The 18,249-nt window shown below is 47.2% G+C and overlaps 2 long non-coding RNA genes across 3 annotated transcripts in view; both read right to left on the bottom strand.

The window, feature by feature from the left end:
- Positions 1–18,249, bottom strand: part of LOC108407322 (uncharacterized) — a 92,099-nt gene that overhangs the window by 58,644 nt on the left and 15,206 nt on the right. The gene's annotated exons all lie outside the window — the stretch shown is intronic.
- On the bottom strand, positions 1,616–6,996 carry LOC140844019 (uncharacterized). The gene is made up of 3 exons (XR_012122089.1): positions 6,480–6,996; positions 5,826–5,888; positions 1,616–2,080 (listed from the first exon to the last, which is right to left on the bottom strand). It is a non-coding gene; the product is annotated as an uncharacterized lncRNA (long non-coding RNA).

The following is an 18,249-nucleotide window of genomic DNA, read 5'->3' as shown; positions in this document are numbered from 1 at the left end:
ACTATTTCAATAAACAACAATAAAAAGAATTGAAAGCCCCTTGGGATCATTATATTTGCTCTTAAAGGGAGAGGTCCAGGCCTGACAAACAGAACAGTAGAGGGGAAGAGACAGTAAAATTGCAGGAGGCATAAAAGGTCAAGGCCATGATTCTTGTGTTAAGACTGAGGCAGGCCTGCAGGTGTCTGGGAACATGCCTCTTGACCCTTTTTCTGTTTTCCTAAGATTCTCTTGAGCTTCAGAGTCCACGATTTGTGAAAACATCTCTCCTGAAGGCCCCTGTTCTTAAGGTCAAGTTGACCCCTATCCTACTTCTCCTTTGTTAGCTGCCCTCCTAAGATCACCACTTACTGTTTGACCTTGAACAAGTTTCTAATTCTCCAGGCCTCAGTTTTCTCAACTATAAAATGAGCTTTCTGAGGACTAAACAAGATAACACCTGTTACGTGCCTGTCACAGAACAAGCCATCAGGAATTGGCAGGTAATAAAATGATTTCCCCACAAATGGGAGAGCAAGAAAAAAGAATGGCCAGTTTGGTGCCCGATCAACCTGCTGTCTTCTCTAAAGGACAAACGCACCACTCCTTCCCTGAGGCCATAGGTCTTTGGCATGTGACATCAGGCACAGGACAGCTTGTAGTTACACAGCAGCCAGCCAGCCAAGCGCAGCGCACCCGCTGGGGCCTCATCAAATATTGATGCAGTGTATAATGTCTCCGAACACAACACGCTGCTTCTCAAACACAAGCCTGCCCTTCTCTGACCCCAGAGGAGGGTGAGGGCTTTTCACATCCCTTAAGCGGCTGCATATCTAGTAAGTCATCAGGGGCAAACATCAGGTGTGCCAACATTTCATGGCAGGATGAAAGCCCCAGCTACCTGCTTTTAGATTTTTCCTACTAGCTCAGCTTCCCAAGAAGGGAAGAGGAGATGAAAACTAATGTTCAAAGGAGGGGTGAGGTTATGGCAGGAGAGTAAAACAGCTGGAGAAGGAAAACACCCACTTGTTTAACACAGAAAAGCAGGTAACTAGCTGCATATACACACGTACACACTGAGGGAGACCTGAGAGGGAACATAGCGGCTTCACAGGGTAAATGTTTTGGAGGGAGGTCTTAGAGCAAGCAAACATTGGTCAACCAAGCGGAGAGGAAAGATAAATAGTTCTACTTGGCAAACCAAGGGATGATAATGCCACCCCTCATAGAGCCAGAGAAATTGAGGGAGAAGATTGTGAGCTGTGTCCTTCATGCTCAAATTGGGGCAAAAGTGAGACAACTAACTTCATTCATCCTTGAGCACCTACTGTGAGCTGCTACTGGGGGCTCAGCTGAGGACAAAACAGAAGATGTGTAGCAGGTCCAGACCACTGAGAGCCGAGAGGTCCAGCACTCCAGGAGGATGCCACGGCCCAAGAGCCAGCGGCTGGGCCGGGGGGGTGGGGTGGCTATGAGGTCTCACACACACACAGCTCTTGGCAGCAGGCACTCAGCAAACAGCAGCTGCTGTAATATCATCACTATTTGGAGTCTTCCCCACTCAGGAGCCACGTCAGTATCTGGAGTCACCTGCACTATAGGCCCAGGCAGGGCAGAGGAAGCCAGGGACCCTAGAACACGCTCAGTGGCTGCAGGCACTGACATCTCCCTGTGTCTGCAGCCCCAGACATTTGCCTTGGCTCAAGTATTCCAGGCCCCCAGAGCCTACAGAGAAACCCGTTTCCCAGCACGACTCCCACATTCCTTCTGGGTGGAATGCCTTTATATGGCCAAGTCCTGTGGGCAGGGATTTAATTAACTCTTTATACACCTTTACAGAACCCCACACAGGAGAACAATTCCTTCTCTACTGAAGGAAGTGCCAATGCCAAGAGAATGTTTTTATTTGGTTATTACGCTGTCTCTTCTTCAGATCGTGTAGTGCCAGTTAACCAGGGGGATCTGGCTCAGGGGCAAAACAATAATTCTTAGAGGAAGGGTGAGTTTCTCTAGTTGAATTCGTGGTTGGCACAAATGTCACATGCCTGGTATGAGGTATACAAAGTTGGAAAAGATGAAACTCCTGATTTCAATGTAGCCCCTTAATAAAGAAAGTAAAAAAATAGTGGTCAACAAAAAAAGTCACCTCATAAACATCATGGGCTTTACAAATAAAAAAGAAATGAATAATCTGAAAGGAGGGTGACCCCCTAGATGACCAAGTGCTCATCAAAAGCCTGAGCTTTGAAGCAGCTATCTGCCTGGAAAGGGAAAGCCAGTGCAGCTATTTGAGCCTCTGCCACTCCACTCAGAGCGGCTGGATATGGTCAGGGCAGCAGAGAGGATCCTGCTTATCTGTGACACACCCACCAAGCTGCCATGGCTGCCCAACTGGCCTATGTAACCCAGCACCTTATCAGGAACCCTGTCTGGCACAGCGAGTAAGGGTCAGCACGGCAAGGAGGTGGCCAGGGATTCCAGGTTCTCCTCAGGAAATGATAAAGTTCAGGCTACCACTAGACTGTAGCCATGGCCTTCTAGGAGGTCTCTCTGGTGCCAGGCACTTCCTACTTCAGTCGCTGCTAGGGAACACTTCCATTATGAACTCTCCAAAAGCCGCTTTGAGTCATATCAGTGTCAGTCTGTCCACTGCCCTAAACCTGCAGGGGGGCTTCCCACTGCCAAGCTCCTATGTACACTCCTCAACCCAGCGTCCAGTGCCCTTCACCATCTGCCTGCAGCTTACCCTTCCAGCTTCACCCCAGGGCTCAGGCTGCTTCCTCATCTGGGTCACCCTCCCCGGCTCCACCTGTGGAAATCCTGCCCTCTCTCTCAAGCCCTTCCCCTCATAGAGGCGTCCCTGACCCGCGCACAGCCTCCCCCTTCCTGCCCACCCTGAGACTACTGCACATTCTACACCTGCCTGGTGCCACTCGTCACACCCCAGCCAGGGCTGGGCCCCCCTTACTCTACTACCTCGGGAGCTCCCTCGGGTCGTTTCTGTCCTGTCTCTCTCCCATCCCCAGACTCCCACACATTAAAGGTGCTCCCTACAGTTTTCTGCCCTCTGCGCCTCTCGCTGCTGCTGTTCCCCTCTGCAATTCACAGCCACTCGAGGGGTCGGGGCTGCTTGAAGAGCCAGGGAGACTCCCTGTTGCCGTGGGTGCCAGTGTTGGCACCAAGCGTTGACATTCACACAGGATTAAATTGCCACAAGGTCCTAACAGACTCCTCTCCCTGCTCCTTACCCTGAAAAGCTTGGTTTGTCATTTGGTATCAAGTGAGTTGACTGGGGAGCCTGCATGGGTTTTCCTCCAAAACTGACTTTTTATCCAGAACTTTCCCCAGGAAACTGGGCCTCTCCTGAATCAAGGAAACTTTGTCTCGCCCCAGGTTTTCTTTCAAGGTGCCTCCTCCGGTTCTCATCCTGCCTCCGATCATACCTCCTCTGACTTCTCTGCAGCGTCTACTCCTCCAGCCCCGGCCTTTGGTCCTCAGCCTTGACAGTCCTCAGATGATGGACTCACTGCCACAGCTTCAGCCATCTCTTCAAAGTTATTGACCCAAAAACCTCCAAAACTCAAGTTCCTATCTCGCAACAGTCCTCTGGGTACTGGGGCTTGTACGTGTAGTTATCACCTCAGAGTCAGCGTGCTGTTGCCCTCAAAATACCCCAAGTCCCTTTGCAAACTTAAATCCAAGAGTGAAACCCATCTCCTTCTAGACTTCCCTGTTTCCACCAACAAAACTACCCAGTGCAAATGGGGCCTTGGAAACCCAGCCCTGGCCCCCAAATGCTTAGAGTCATTCTCCCAAATGTCACTCTTAGAATTCATTCCTGAGCCACCCTCCCACCCTAACCAGGCCTATCTCCCCTCTGGCTCTGCTGCTACTGCCACCCCTCTTTTTTGGGCCACCTCCTCTGGCAGAGCTGGACCCTCTTCCCTGGCTGTCAGTCTTCATGCTATTTTCCAGCCTTAGAAGTGGGTTTCCTCCTTTACCAAGTATATCTGCAGGACGAAGATGGAGGAGCGGACCCCCCTTCAGCCGAGTCCTGCGTCCTCATACAGTTCCCTGCTCGGGTTCCTCTGACCAGGCTCAGGTTCATGTCGGACAGATGCCATCAGTTTTCCAGGTGGGAAAGCCCAGAACCAACTTTAATTCTTCCCTGTCCTTCAAGGCTCAGATCCCTCCCCTCTCCTGCATAGTGACCCTGGGAAAGCCCTCTCCAGTTCCATCATGCTTATTTGGCATCACTGTCAAACATTCACCGCAAACCACTGACTCCCTCCCTCTACGGGCTCCCTGAGCTGTAGTCTCCCTTCCATTCTGGTGCTGAGCACTTGGCTATGAGCCTGTCTCCCCCATCACACTGTGAAGCTGGAGATGGGGCTCATGAATCTTGTGTCCCTAGTGCCACATAAAGGTCTTTTCACACCATAGGTGCTTAATAAATAAGTGTCCCTCATCTGTAAAATCAGACTAGTAATACCTACCTCCTAATGTGTTGTGAGAATTAAATAAGACAGTATATGTTAATGTATTTTGTACTTTATGAAATCTTATCTAAATATAAGGTACTGTAAACTCTACAAGGCATTGACCTAAGGATCAAATTCTAACTCCAAAGTTGTGTGACTTTGGACTAGCCACTTGATCTCTACTTTCTTCTATCTTCATACACACAATATCCCTTTCAAACTCTTGTGGTCCATCCTGACATGCCCATTCCCATAACTCCCCACTCCCAGGCTCTGAGGGTCCATTTCCTGCTCAGCCTTCAAGGCCTGGCCTAAAACTCCTGATGTCTACTCAAGTCAGAATCAATTCTCTCTTTTTCTGGGCCATCAGTTTAGATGATTTACACTTCTCCTGCAGCTGGCTTCCTGCTGATTATATATCTATCTACTCATCTAGACCAAGGATCAGCAAACTTTTTTTATAAAGGTCTAGATAACATTTTGGACTTTATGAGTCATATGGTATCAGTTGCAAAAATACTTGATTCCACTATTAGAGCATGCAGCCACAGACCATATGTAAACGAAAGGACATGGTTGCATTCTAATAAAACTTTATTTTTAAAAAAGGCACAAGACCAAAATTGACCCACAGGCCATAGTGTGCCCATCCCTGCTCTAGATGTTAGCTCCCTAAAGTACTGACAAGCTTCTATTCATCTCTGTGCCTTCACTTGTAGCCTTGAGGCCAAGCTCAGAGTTTAGGCTCAAGAGGCCTCAAATAGTTAATAAATTAATAAATAGCAGTTGTTATAATAGTTTCCTTTTATTGAAGCCATATCAGATGCAAAATACTTGGAACTCTATAAGGTGGGTATTTATCATTCCATTTTACAGATGAGAAAAATGAGGCAGTAAGTAATTTGTCTGCAAAGCTAGTAGCAGAGCGGATACACACCCAGGTCTGTGCAAAGAACAATCACCCTGTCATACTACATGTACTTGCAAACATTAACTGGCTTGAATTTGAGTGATGCAGTTGAACTAGGTGTCTTCTAGTTCTCCTGGCAAAGACAGCAAAAGAATCCAGTTCCAGCCTGGCTCCCTGTGCAATCATGAGCTACTCCACCTGGCTGTGGGGAAGCACAATTTGACATGCTCATTTCTCTTCTCCTCACTCACCCAGCATGAGTCCCCCATCTGCTCTAGCACACACAGCTCAGCAGCAGGCCTCATGAGACCCCTGCCATTGGTCACACCCAGCTGGAAGCCACTGACACCAAGCCTCCAGTGGTCAGCAACCCTGTGGTTCAGAACAAAGCAAGAGACAGGCAAACAATAGATCCAGGAACAAATGGGCTGGTTTGGCTTCCAATCTTCTCTTACCATGTCCTGTGCCAGGCCTCCAGAAGCTCACCTTGCTTTGCCTTTGATCCACAAGTTTGGTACCTGGGAATCAAAGGGAAGTCATTTTCATCCTGGTAGTCAGATGTCACTCTGGGCTCCATTCCCTCATCTCCTTCAGATTTACTGGTTTCCATCACATAATCCATCCTTCTTTCCTTCCTTCCCTTAATCCACACTGGATCATGTATGGACCACCCTCTATATTTCAGGCACTGTGATTGGCACTGGGACATGTTAGAGGATGAGAAATACTCCCTGTCCTCTGAGAGTTCAGTCTAGTGACAATACCACATAAACAGACATTTGCAGTACAGGTCCATATGTGACCCACAGAAGTAGAAGAAGGGATGGTCAATTCTGCCTGGAGCATAGTCAGGAAAGTTTTACAGAGGAACCTGCTTTTAAGTTGGATCTTAGAAGAACATTTCACAACAGAAGTAAGGCTTTCCAGGAAGAGTGAACAGCGTATGCAAAGATGTGGAAGCAAGACAGAGCATTATAATCTGGTAGGGGAGAGTGTGTGACAGTGTGATGAAGGATGGGGTGATATCAAATAGACAGGGCTAGCTGCTGGAGGGTCGTGCAAAAACATCTCTTGGGAGCTATCGGAGGGTTTAAAGTAAGGGAGCTTACCAGAACTGTGCTTTAGAAAGATCAAGCTGTCTGCAGTATGGAGGTGGGACTAGTATGAGACCTGAGGTTGGAAGACCACAGAGAAAGCAGGTGTCCATGCAGGAGTCCATGCAAGCTAGAGCAGGTGAAGTCAGCATTGGAAGGGATTCACAAAGGCCTTGTTATAATCAAAGGTTTGACTATTTGAAAAGAAGGAAGAAAGGAAGGGAGGGAGGAAGGAAAGGATAAAGCAGGTAGGAAAGAGAGGAGGAAGGAAGAAGAAAAGACAAAACCTGCGTGGAGAGAGTAAAGCTTTGCCAGTGAATCTGTTGTCAGGGGCTCAGGTTGCTAAGCTACAGGGTAAGTGGAACAGCCCGCGCTAAATGGAGCTTTGGGGAGGTGGGTGTAAGTAGGCAGGGCGCTCCCTCCTCCAGGCCTAGAGCGCCGACCCCGCCCGCCGCCCTGCAAGGGAGGGGAGGGGGCGCGACGGCTCCACCTTCGGAAGGCCCTGCGGTTCAAAGGGCAGCAGCCGCACAGAAGAGCTTCCGGGCAGAGACGAGCTGGGCGTTTACCTTCTGGGTTACTCTCCGCGACTGCTGGCTACGCTGCTGTGCAACGGCTCCCGAGTGTTTGCCATGTAGTGTCACAAGTTCCATACACTCTTTGACCCGCTTTTAGGCCATAGAGGTGTGGGTTTTTCTGGATCTCTACTCTTCCAGGCTTGCCCTAACCAAAGTGGCTTGTTTTTCATCCAGTCATTTGACTGCCACCACCTGTAGCTTCTTCAATTGGGGAGGAGGAAGTTCCTCCAAAGCTCTTTTTAGTGGGCTTCTTGCAGCAAGAAGACCAGCTGTGGAGGCTCAGTTTACTTTCCAAGACCTTGAATTGACAGGTTTGCCCCTGGAATTCAAACTTGAAGCCACCTGGCCATATTGGGTCTGGAGACTGCAAGTGACCAAAAGCTCCAGATGCACATTCCTCTGACCCTGGTTCCCTGTACCAGGCCCAGCATACTGCCAGCTCTGTTTGCTTGATAATAGTAGTTGCTTGGAGACAGAGCAGTCTTAAAGGTCACGTCCAGCATCCCTCATAGTCTGACATGCAGACATGCCTAGAGCTCTTGCCACGTCCCACTGGGCCAAGTGCTCCAGGAGGTAGAAGTTAAGAGAGCTGAAACCAATAGAAGTTGCCTCCCAGAATTGGACTTTGAGAAGCGAGTTTAGGGAAGCGAGGGGGTGCCCAGAAATAGAGAAACCAAGCTGGGAGTCCCGTGGGGATTGGGGATTGGTGAGGAATGATGGAGTCAAGACCTGATTAGTAAAAGGAAGCCTGACAGGAGTGCTGAACTGAGTCACAAGCGATGCAGTGGAAAAGCAGCAAGGGGAAATCAGGGCCGGAGGGAGAGAGAGAAGCCTCCTCAGTGGGCAATGATCAAGGCAAGGAGGACCAAGAAGAAGAAACTGATCATTGTCAACATTACGTGCTGAGCTCCCACCTGAGCAAAGACTGGGCAGTTGAGTGTGATGGCACAGGGTCACCATTTCCCCAATCCTTGCAGATCCCAGGGGTTCATCTGTGCCTCTTACTAAATGTGATTTTCCCACTTCCTACGTATGGAACCTTGGGCAACTCACTGAACTTCTCTGTGCAGGTTTCCTCATCTGTAAAACAGGGCTCATGATCATCTAACAGAGTTGTAAGGATTAAATATGTTTATATGTGGGACATGCTTAAAACAGTGTCTGTTACATAGTAATTATTCAATATGTGTTACTATGATTTTCATCATCATCTGCATTGCAAGTGTGAAATGAGTAAGGCTTCTAAAAGTGTAAGAGGCAGGAACTCTCACTTTATTCTGCAACTAAGAAAACGAGGAGGAAAAAGAGGGCAAACAATTGCTAAGGCCACACAACTAATGAATGTTGGAGCCAAACTTCAAACTCAGACCTGCTGGCTCTACAGCTCAGGTTCTTTCCACTGTGTTCCTTCACCTCTCTTGGTTTCTTGCGTCCTTGATAATGATGTATGTGGGAAGCATCCATGGGCTGATGGGAAGAGCACAGTCATGGAGTCAGAATGCCCGGATCCCAGGTCCCACCTGCTAACTGGTGGGATATGTGACTTCCCTCTGTGAACCTCAGCTTCTCCATGTAAAATGGATAACAACCACCTCTTAGGGGTGTTGTGAGGAGGGTAAAGCCATCAGGGTGAAAATGCCAACACAGAGCATTTTCTGTGTCTTGTCAGATAATTGAGAAACATAAGATGCTTCCAAATCTTCTTCCCACCCTATGTGGATCTCTTGTTGCTTTTTTCTGGCTCTCTGTCTTTACTCCCTGCCTTGGGAAGTCATTTCAACCTCATTTCTGAAATACCTTTCTGCCCTTTGCTCATTCATTATGCTCATATTTTCTTTCCCTAGAAGTTTCCCATCTACTTCCAAGTCTCCAATACCTGTTTGCAGTTAGAGTCTAAATCTGTGCCTGTATCTGGGCCTTTAACCTTAGAATTAAAATAGTGTCTTATTCTAAGGAACAACCTCAAGCAAAATTCTGGATTGGGTAGAGTTGGTCTTGGACTTGTCTGTTTCTGTCCTCCAGGCAGTGCAGCCTTCCTCCTCCCATCCCCTGGCACCTGACGTCCTTGGCTGTTCTCTCCCTCTAACCAAACTTCATTTCTGGACAGAATATGAAATTCCTTTGCATGCAGGTAAAAGTAGAAGTAACCATTAATACCTCCCAGAGGCATTTATATTTTAGTGAGGGTCAGAAACTTCTTCCCAAGCATGGAAATCTCCCTGTAGAATTTCACTTTGGAGCATCTCCAAAGGGAAGAGACTTGATTCCAAATGCAGGGCCTTCCGAATACCTTGCAGGCCAGTGGGGCCCACCTATGCATAAGCCAGGACCCAATACTGTCTCTAGAATGTTCCCTTGCTTTTTGGGTGGTGTTATAGTCACACTTGTCACATCTATGACATCTCTTATCTTAGATCTTAAAGAGCTCTGAGAATGTTAATTAATTCAAGACACAGTCTAAAAAAGCAAATTTGCAGGCGGCAACCTCCAGCTACAACTGCAGTTCCTTTTAAACTTTTAAGCCTTCATTAAGAAACAAACTCAGGGTTTCTGAAGCCCATGTCAGCCCTTGTCCTAGGAAAGAGGTAACAGGCCTGGAATGCTCTGGACCACAGTTTTAGTTAGCTGATTTTCTAACAAGCATTTCATTGTTCCACTTTTGTTAGGCACATATAGCAGTATATGGGTTCAAGTTCCAGCTCCCAGTCCCACCTGCATGACCTCGGGCAAGTCCTATGAGTTTTCTGTCTATTTCCTCCCCTATAAAATGAGGTAATAGTACCTAATTCTGGGGATTGTTGTGAGTCTTAAATAAGATACTATTTCCAGGTACCCTCCTCATTGCCTGGCACTTAGAGGCCCTCCCTTAAATCAGTTCTCTTCTCCTTCCTACCCCCCATTGCCACATAGTGCTGCAGAGAAAGGAACAGAGAGATACATCCAAGGCTCTCCAGTACCCTGTGTTCTAAAAGGAGATACATTTGATTATTAAAAATCTCAGACATACATTCCTTTTGTTTAAAGACTTCAGATGTCCACTTTTACCCTTTCCTACCCTTGCTAGGAAAGAAAGGAAGAAGTAAAAGATGAGCTGAAGAGAAAGTTGTAGAGCTGTGTGTGCTGGCCATGGTGTAAAACACACCAAAATAAACAGATGGCTTTGAACAAAGAGAGTATTCACAGTCTAGAAGTGGAATTATTGACCTGGCACAAGCTGCACTGTATAAGAAACCAGGCAAGTGTTTCCTCCTTCGGAAGCACCTTGACAATTTTCTGTCCATTGGTGTGGCTGGCATTCAGCTCAAGATCACAATATCATAGACATCTTACCCAGTTCTATGGCCTTCGTCACCTGCTCTGAGTGCCCCTACCCTCCTATATCAGGTGGGGCAGGTCAGTAACTGCAATTTTCTAATACCTTTTTGGATTCAACATCAGAACCAGGGCAGAAGAGTGAGTTAAATCCAAAGAACTTATGTGAAACTACATTCAGGAGGTGAAGCAGGATGTTAGGAGACCAGGCCAGAAAACAGAATCACAAATTGTGGATGAGTCCCCAGTGCGGTGCTGGCTGGAGCCATCAGTGTCAGCTGATCCCAAAGTGCCAGGCTGGGCCAGGCTTATAGCAGGAGCCAAGTGCCAACTCTGGAACGGGAAAGGAGCAGATGGAAGAGGAGCAGGGACCAGGAAATAGCCAAAGCTAAAAACAAGTGGAACAAGAACAGGTAAAGGTCAGAACTCGATGTCTACAACCCCACTGCCAAACCCACATGTGAGTGACAGGGGGAACAGAGTCCAAGACATAGGCTGAGGGCTGCTGCGGTTCCAGCAGACTGGGAAGGCCCAGCAAGCTGGGTCTCGCCTGCCTGGCTCGCTGCCTTGCACTCAGAGTGTAGAGCAGCATTTGGCAGACCCGCAATAAGAACTAGAGAAATGCTAGCCACACTATGACATTGCTGAAATTGGCAGAAGCGGATGAATGAGTAAGGTGAGGGAAACCTGCGTGGACGAAATCAAGGACACAGCATCAGAAAGGGCACCTTTCTCAGTGAGCATGTCTCCCTGCCTCTAAGTGCTAGTATTCAACGCCCATAGTTGGACCATCTCACACCTTCCCTTTCTCCTTCCCACATCCTAACTTAGTTTCCTGGGTTGCCTTAGTGAATTACAACCTACTTGGTGGCTTAAAATGGGAGATTCATTTTCTCACAGCTCTGGAGGCCAGAACCAGTATCTCTGGGCTTCTATTAAGGTGTGGGCAGGGTCAGGCGCTCCCCGGAGGCTCTGGGGTAGAATCCTTCCTTGCCTCTTCCAGCTTCTGGGGGCTGCCAACATTCCTTGGTTTGTGGCTGTGCCACTCCAGTCTCTGCCTCTGGCTTCACGTGGCCTGTCCTCTGTGTGTGCATGCATGTGTGTGTGTGTGCACAAGCACATGTGTGTGGGAAATCTCCCCCTGCTTCTCTCTTGGAAGCTTTAGGGCTTACCTGGATAATCCAGGATAATCTCTCATCTCTAAATCATATCTACAAGGTCTCCTTTTCCTTATAAGGTCACATTAAGGGTCTAGGGATTAGGACCTAGTATCTTTGGGGAGCCACTCTTCTGCCTGCACAGGGCCCAATGCACCAGGCTTGGGAGAGGATTCCAGATGGCCTTTCCGTGCAGTGCTGAGGCAGCGCAGGAGTGTGACGAGGAGGGGAGGAGAGCTGTCACCAGGGCAGAGGCAAGACAAAGCAGGGCAGAGCAAGGATGTCGGGGAGGCTATGGGGATCACATGGCAGCAGGCAGGGTGACATCAGTGAAGCTGCGGGGCAGAGTGGAGCTCAGCACCAGCATCTGGCAGGGGCATGTTGATGGCCTCCAGGAGAAGCGTGAGTCACTTGGACACCCAGCCAGGGGAAGGAAGAGACCAAGGCCTGGCAGACTGCCCCGGAGCCTCAGCCCTCGCCTAACCTCCCTAAGCTGGGCCCAGCTGGGCCACAATGACTAGGACACAATCCCTGTTGTTGATGAGTTCACAGCCTAGTGAGGAGGTCAAGCATATTAAAAGCACTCTATTAATAATGTGTGCATCTATATGGGTCTGAAGGAATATACAGAATTCCACTTGGCTAGAGTGTGGCAGATCTAGAAAGCTTCAAAGGAGTCAGATGTTTGCTATTGCTCTTAAAATTTGAAAAGGAGTCTTCTAGGCAGAGGTTGACCAAGTCCTGCTGGGAGATAAGGGGACATGTGCAGTTGAGGAAACTGCTTGTGACTTTGCATGTTCCACTGTTGCTCCCTTGGCCATTCCCATCACGCTTTTGACAGCACAGTTCTAAGAGCAATGCTGTTCAAAGGTCTGCGGGAGCTTCCTCTGGAGAGAGCTTGGGTTCTGGGTTCAAGTTCTGGCTCTGTCATTTAACCTCTAGCTTTGAAGTCCCCTGCAAAGTGTGATAGTGATAGTACCCCCCTCATCACAATGTTCTAAGGATTAAATAAGATGCTTGTAAATCACTTAGCCCTGTGCACTGCTACTAATGACTGGTTGAAAGGGAACTTGAGAATAGAAAGCCACAGTAGTTACTAAAAAAGCCAGGAGGAGATGCAGTAGTGGAGCAGCACCTCCGGTCCTCCCGTGATTTCCTGTGACTGGCTCACAGGGGCAAATCCACAGCAGGTTGTGATCTAATGGGAGGGCTAATGATAAAAGAGCCTTTTCCCAAAGCTGTCTTTTTTCAGAGGCCCAAGTAGTACCCAAAATTCCAGCTCTAAAAGCCATCCTCTTGACAAATCATAGTCTCTAGTTCTCTGATAAAGCACAGAGGTAACACATTAAATCATTACCATTTTTGCTGAGGGGATGAAGCATAGGACAAGTAAATTTTGACAGGGAGGTGTAATGGGTTGAATGAGGGCCTCCAAAAGACATGCCCACATCTGGGATCTGTGAATGTGACTTTATTTGGAAAAAGTCCCTGGAAATGTAATCAAGTGAAAGACCTAGAGATGAGATCATCCTGAGTTATTTGAGTGGAACCTAAACCCAATGATTTGAGAACGGAAAGAGGAGACACAGGGAAGACAGCCTATAAAGGAGGAGATATGCCTGGCCTCCCCACTAGGCTGTAAACTCATCAACAACAGGGACTGTGTCCTAGACATTGTGGCCCAGCTGGGCCCAGCTTAGGGAGGTTAGGCGAGGGCTGAGGCTCCGGGGCAGTCTGCCAGGCCTTGGTCTCTTCCTTCCCCTGGCTGGGTGTCCAAGTGACTCACGCTTCTCCTGGAGGCCATCAACATGCCCCTGCCAGATGCTGGTGCTGAGCTCCACTCTGCCCCGCAGCTTCACTGATGTCACCCTGCCTGCTGCCATGTGATCCCCATAGCCTCCCCGACATCCTTGCTCTGCCCTGCTTTGTCTTGCCTCTGCCCTGGTGACAGCTCTCCTCCCCTCCTCGTCACACTCCTGCGCTGCCTCAGCACTGCACGGAAAGGCCATCTGGAATCCTCTCCCAAGCCTGGTGCATTGGGCCCTGTGCAGGCAGAAGAGTGGCTCCCCAAAGATACTAGGTCCTAATCCCTAGACCCTTAATGTGACCTTATAAGGAAAAGGAGACCTTGTAGATATGATTAAATCAAGGATTTAGAGATGAGAGATTATCCTGGATTATCCAGGTAAGCCCTAAAGCTTCCAAGAGAGAAGCAGGGGGAGATTTCCCACACACATGTGCTTGTGCACACACACACACATGCATGCACACACAGAGGACAGGCCACATGAAGCTAGAAGCAGAGACTGAAGTGACACAGCCACAAACCAAGGAATGTCGGCAGCCCCCAGAAGCTGGAAGAGGCAAGGTAGGATTCTCCCCTAGAGCCTCCAGGGGGCCTCTGACCCTGCCCACATCTTAATGGAAGCCCAGAGATACTGGCTTTGAACTTCTGGCCTCCAAAGCTGTGAAAGAACACATTTCTGTTTTTTTAAGTCACCAAGTTTGTGGCAAATTGTTACAGCAGCCACAGGAAACTAATATAGGCCCCAAAGGCATTGCATTGCTCCCCTAGTTTTTTCAAATGCTCTCATCCCACCCCAGCCTAACACTTCTCTGTTTTCTTATGGTTCCTTTCTCTAAGGACCTGCAATGATAACCACTCTTTATTGAGCACCTATTATATGCAAGGCATAAAGCCATGGGCCTCACATGCTCTACCTCACTAATCCGTGCAATAACCCTAGAGAAGGATGTTAAGGCTCAAAGAAGTCAGGTAACTTCGCCAGGATCACACAGCTAGAAAATGCTGGATCTGAGATCTAACCTTTGAAATCAAGCCTTTGGCCATAGCCCTGGTGTCTCACTGCCCCAGTGGGGCACTTCTCCACTTGACTGGCTATCAGTTCTCCAGAAGCCTACTAGAACCTCATACAGACAGCAAGCACTTTTTGCCTGCCAGGCATTGCGCTCAGCAATCTATGTACATTATTTTATTTTTATTGTCAAAGCAATTCCAGGAGATAGGAGCTATTAGTGTCCCTTTTTATAGGCTAGGAAATTACTACTAATGGTAGAACCAGCACCAGGCCCTGGGTCTCCCGGGGGTCCCAGACCAGTGTCATTTCTCTGATCCACTCTGCCTCGCATTTGCACACTCACACTGGGCTGAGATTTGACTTGGACTCGGTTCAAGCTTCTGAAGAGCTTCTGTGTTATCCAAAGTTGGGAGGACTTCCATCAAGTATATGTGCGGAGCTTGCTTTTTAGTTTCCAGAGAGTTCAAAACACCCACCATGCTGCAAAAATATTCCACTGCCCAGACATTCACAAACACCCTGCCCACAGTTTCAGAAGTCTCTCTACCTAGTCATGGCTGCACCCTCCTCATCCCCCCCATGAGAAAAGTTGAGAGCTACACTGCAAAATTAATATACTGGAAAAAATCTGCAAAATATAAGTTATTATAACACTATTTTTAATGATGTTCATTATTAATGATGGTAATATAAAGATTGAAAAAAAAACAAGTGTTAAGGATCTCATCAAAATACAGATCCCAAGTAAAGTCTTTAAAAAAATGTGTATTGACGGAGGTGGGTGAAGGGAAGAAAGCCAGGGAAGAAAGAGAATGAGAGGGAGAGCAAGATTGTCTATATTTATAAACCTTAAATACCTACACTGATTTATTTAGAATCAGTGGTAACTGGCATGCTTTCATACGAGATGTTGAAAAACTTAACTGAAGTAGCGAGCCATCCAGCATGGCCAACGGACAACACACTGCCTTGGGAAGTGAATTAGGATTTCCTGGATTAATTTGGCTTCTTTTGGGTTTGGAAAGGAAGATGAGTCCAGCCAAAGGGAGAAAGAACCCTCCATGGTTGTCAACAGAAGTAGGGTAATGAAAAGAGAACAGGGCCAGGGACGGCAAACCTGGCTCTGTCCTAGCTCTTCCACCCATAGGCCAGAAGGCACTTCCCTTCTCTGGACTCACTTTTTCCCATCTGCAGATGATTTCTGTGATGCCCTTAAATTCCACAGGGATATTTTTAACTAATATAGAATCACAACCATGTGTGTTTTGTTTTGTTTTTGTTTTTCTTCTCACAGTTGCATAATCAACTAAGAGAACAAGGCCAGGTTGCTGCTGAGCACACACATTTCTCCAGAGGGCAAAATCGCACAGACACATGGTTAAAAATCTTCTGACAAGAGCTGTGTCTCACGCCCAAGTCCCAAGCTCAACAGATCTGCCCTCCTGACGCCCTCTGGAGCAGCCTTGCTAGGGAGGAGGTCCTTGGAGACCTCTTGTCTGAATCTCTATCATTGCTACACTCCCAGAAAGTCAGCCCTGTCTTTAAGCCTGCAAAGTAAACATCGTCCTCGGCAAAAGCTGGAGTCACCTGAAGTCAACCATGCTTTTTGAAAGGGAGAGCTTTGCCATTCATTACTCCACCAGCCCCTGCTTTAAAACATGGCAACAAGCATGGGGCTCCCCTAAGAAATCACCCTAGCCTTTCATCCAAAATAATCAAAGCCTGTGGACAGGATTTAAAATGCGTTTCCTGGCTGGTGCAGACCACAGTTTGGGGAAAGAAAAGACGCAGGGGCAGAGTGGCAGGGTTCTGAGGGTGGAGGGCAGTAAGTAAAGGGCCTCCCTGCTGTGACTGCCACAGAGCTGTGGGTGGTATTAACACATGCAGAAAATATTACCCAGAAGTCCAGAACCAAGACTTATAAGTAAGTATTTCTTGCCTTAAGCATTTATCATGGGTATATCAAGTTTTTACCATATCATTTTGTTCTTGTTAATTAAGATGCCACTTCATTATTATGTTAAGGTTGCATCATCTTGTGTGTTTGTCTTGAATCTCCACCCAGCTGGCAAGTTCTTAAAAAGACAGAGGAAGTTTCAAGTCCAACAAGTTGTGGGCTCAGTGCAGAACTGAGCCAAGACAGGCAGCCTTCCTTTGGCAGGGAGTCAACAGCAGCCCCTCCATGTGCCCAAAGGCCCCTGTCCCACCAGTCCATCCCCATTTCTGTGACCCACAAAGCAGTACTTCCTCCCCCAGTTCTGGAAAGATTAAGAAGAGCGCTGAGGAAAGTTATCAGGTTCCTACACAGCCTAGACTAGTCTATATCCCATCTTGGACTTTCTGAATAATGATAACAACAACAATAGTTAACTTTTGAGTACTTACTATGTGCAGACATTGCTAAGAGTTTTATCTTGTAACATAATCCTTATGACAAACCTGAGATAGCTGCTTTTACCATCCCCACTTTATAGATGAAAAACTGAGACCCAAAGTACATGGCTAAGAAATGATAGACCTGGGGTACAGATCAAGGCTAGCTGGCTTGAACACACAGGTATTTTACGGTCTAGGATATAGTTTGTGAATTCCTTGAGAGCAGAGATTCTGTCTTTTTTCCTTCTGTACTCTCCCAGAGCCTAGAGGAATCCTGAGCAATAGTAGACTCTTGGCATTTATCTGTTAATTAAGTGATTGACGAGAGATCCCAGCCCAGAGCAGTCAGACACCAGAAATCAGTGACAGAAGGATAGAGAGTGATCTTGCAAAGACATTTTGCAGAAGTGCTTAGGGCCTTGCTGCTTTAGGGTGAAAGAGTAGGCAGAGAGGGCCCATCAAGGTAATACTCAGAAATTTCCAGAAGCCTTGGGAAAGAAGGTGGCCTTCTATCCTCCAAGGAATAATGAGGCATTCAGAAATAGCAAGGGCACTGTGTGGCTATGGGACCAATCAGTGTCCCCATCACTGGTGGTCACTAAGGAGCCAGTGTTGCTCTTTGCAAGAAACTGTTCATCTGTTGTCCTGGCTAAACTCCAGTTTAGAAAATGCACTAGTGCCCAATTGTTCCTTCATTTTGGGGGCCTACAGAATTTTCCTTCCTTTTCCTGCATTAAAGATATGAAGGAATGCAGCCCCATTTTCCTATAGCTTCTGTTTCAATAGTTTGTTTGTTAGTTATCTGGAACTGAAAATGCACTTCCCATAGGAAAACATGTTATTTAAAGAGGTTAGAGTCTCAAGTAGGTCCTAAAGGCCTTATTTTACCCATTATTAACAGTAATTAATCTGCTGGTACCTATCACCTACAAATAATCACGTGTTTGTTTAAGAAAATGCATTCCCAATTCTAACTCAGCAAGTTAAGACAAGATTCTCCCTAGTCCTGCAATTAAGGATTCCTCAGAATACAAGGTTGGCTGTACTGTGGTACCTGATTGCTTTCTAACTGGGTTTAGAAAGGAAATAAGGATTTGAGGTACAGTCATCCCCCTTATCTGCAATTTCACTTTCCACAGTTTCAATTACCCACATTCAGTTGCAGTCCAGAAGCAGATGCTCCTCCTTCTGACATATCATCAGCAGGTCAACAGTAGCCTAATGCTATGTCATCACTTCATTCACCTCACTTCTAATCACATCGGCATTTTGTCACCTCACATCATCACAAGAAGAAGGATGAGTACAGAACAATAAGATAATTAGAGAGACAGAGACCACATTCATACGACTTTTACTAGAGTATATTGTTATAATTATTTATTTTATTATTGGTTGTTGTTAACCTCTTACTGTGCTTAATTTATAAATTAAACTTTATCATATGTATGTATGTATAGGAAAAATCATAATATATATAAGGTTTGGTACTACTATCCATGGTTTCAAGCATCTGCTGGGGGTCTTGGAACATATCCTTTGTGGA

Source organism: Manis javanica, chromosome 1 (assembly GCF_040802235.1).
Source record: "Manis javanica isolate MJ-LG chromosome 1, MJ_LKY, whole genome shotgun sequence".
In the NCBI taxonomy this organism is placed as follows: domain Eukaryota; kingdom Metazoa; phylum Chordata; class Mammalia; order Pholidota; family Manidae; genus Manis; species Manis javanica.
Note: the sequence above shows the minus strand (reverse complement) of the source record. Positions and strands in the feature narration are given on the sequence as shown.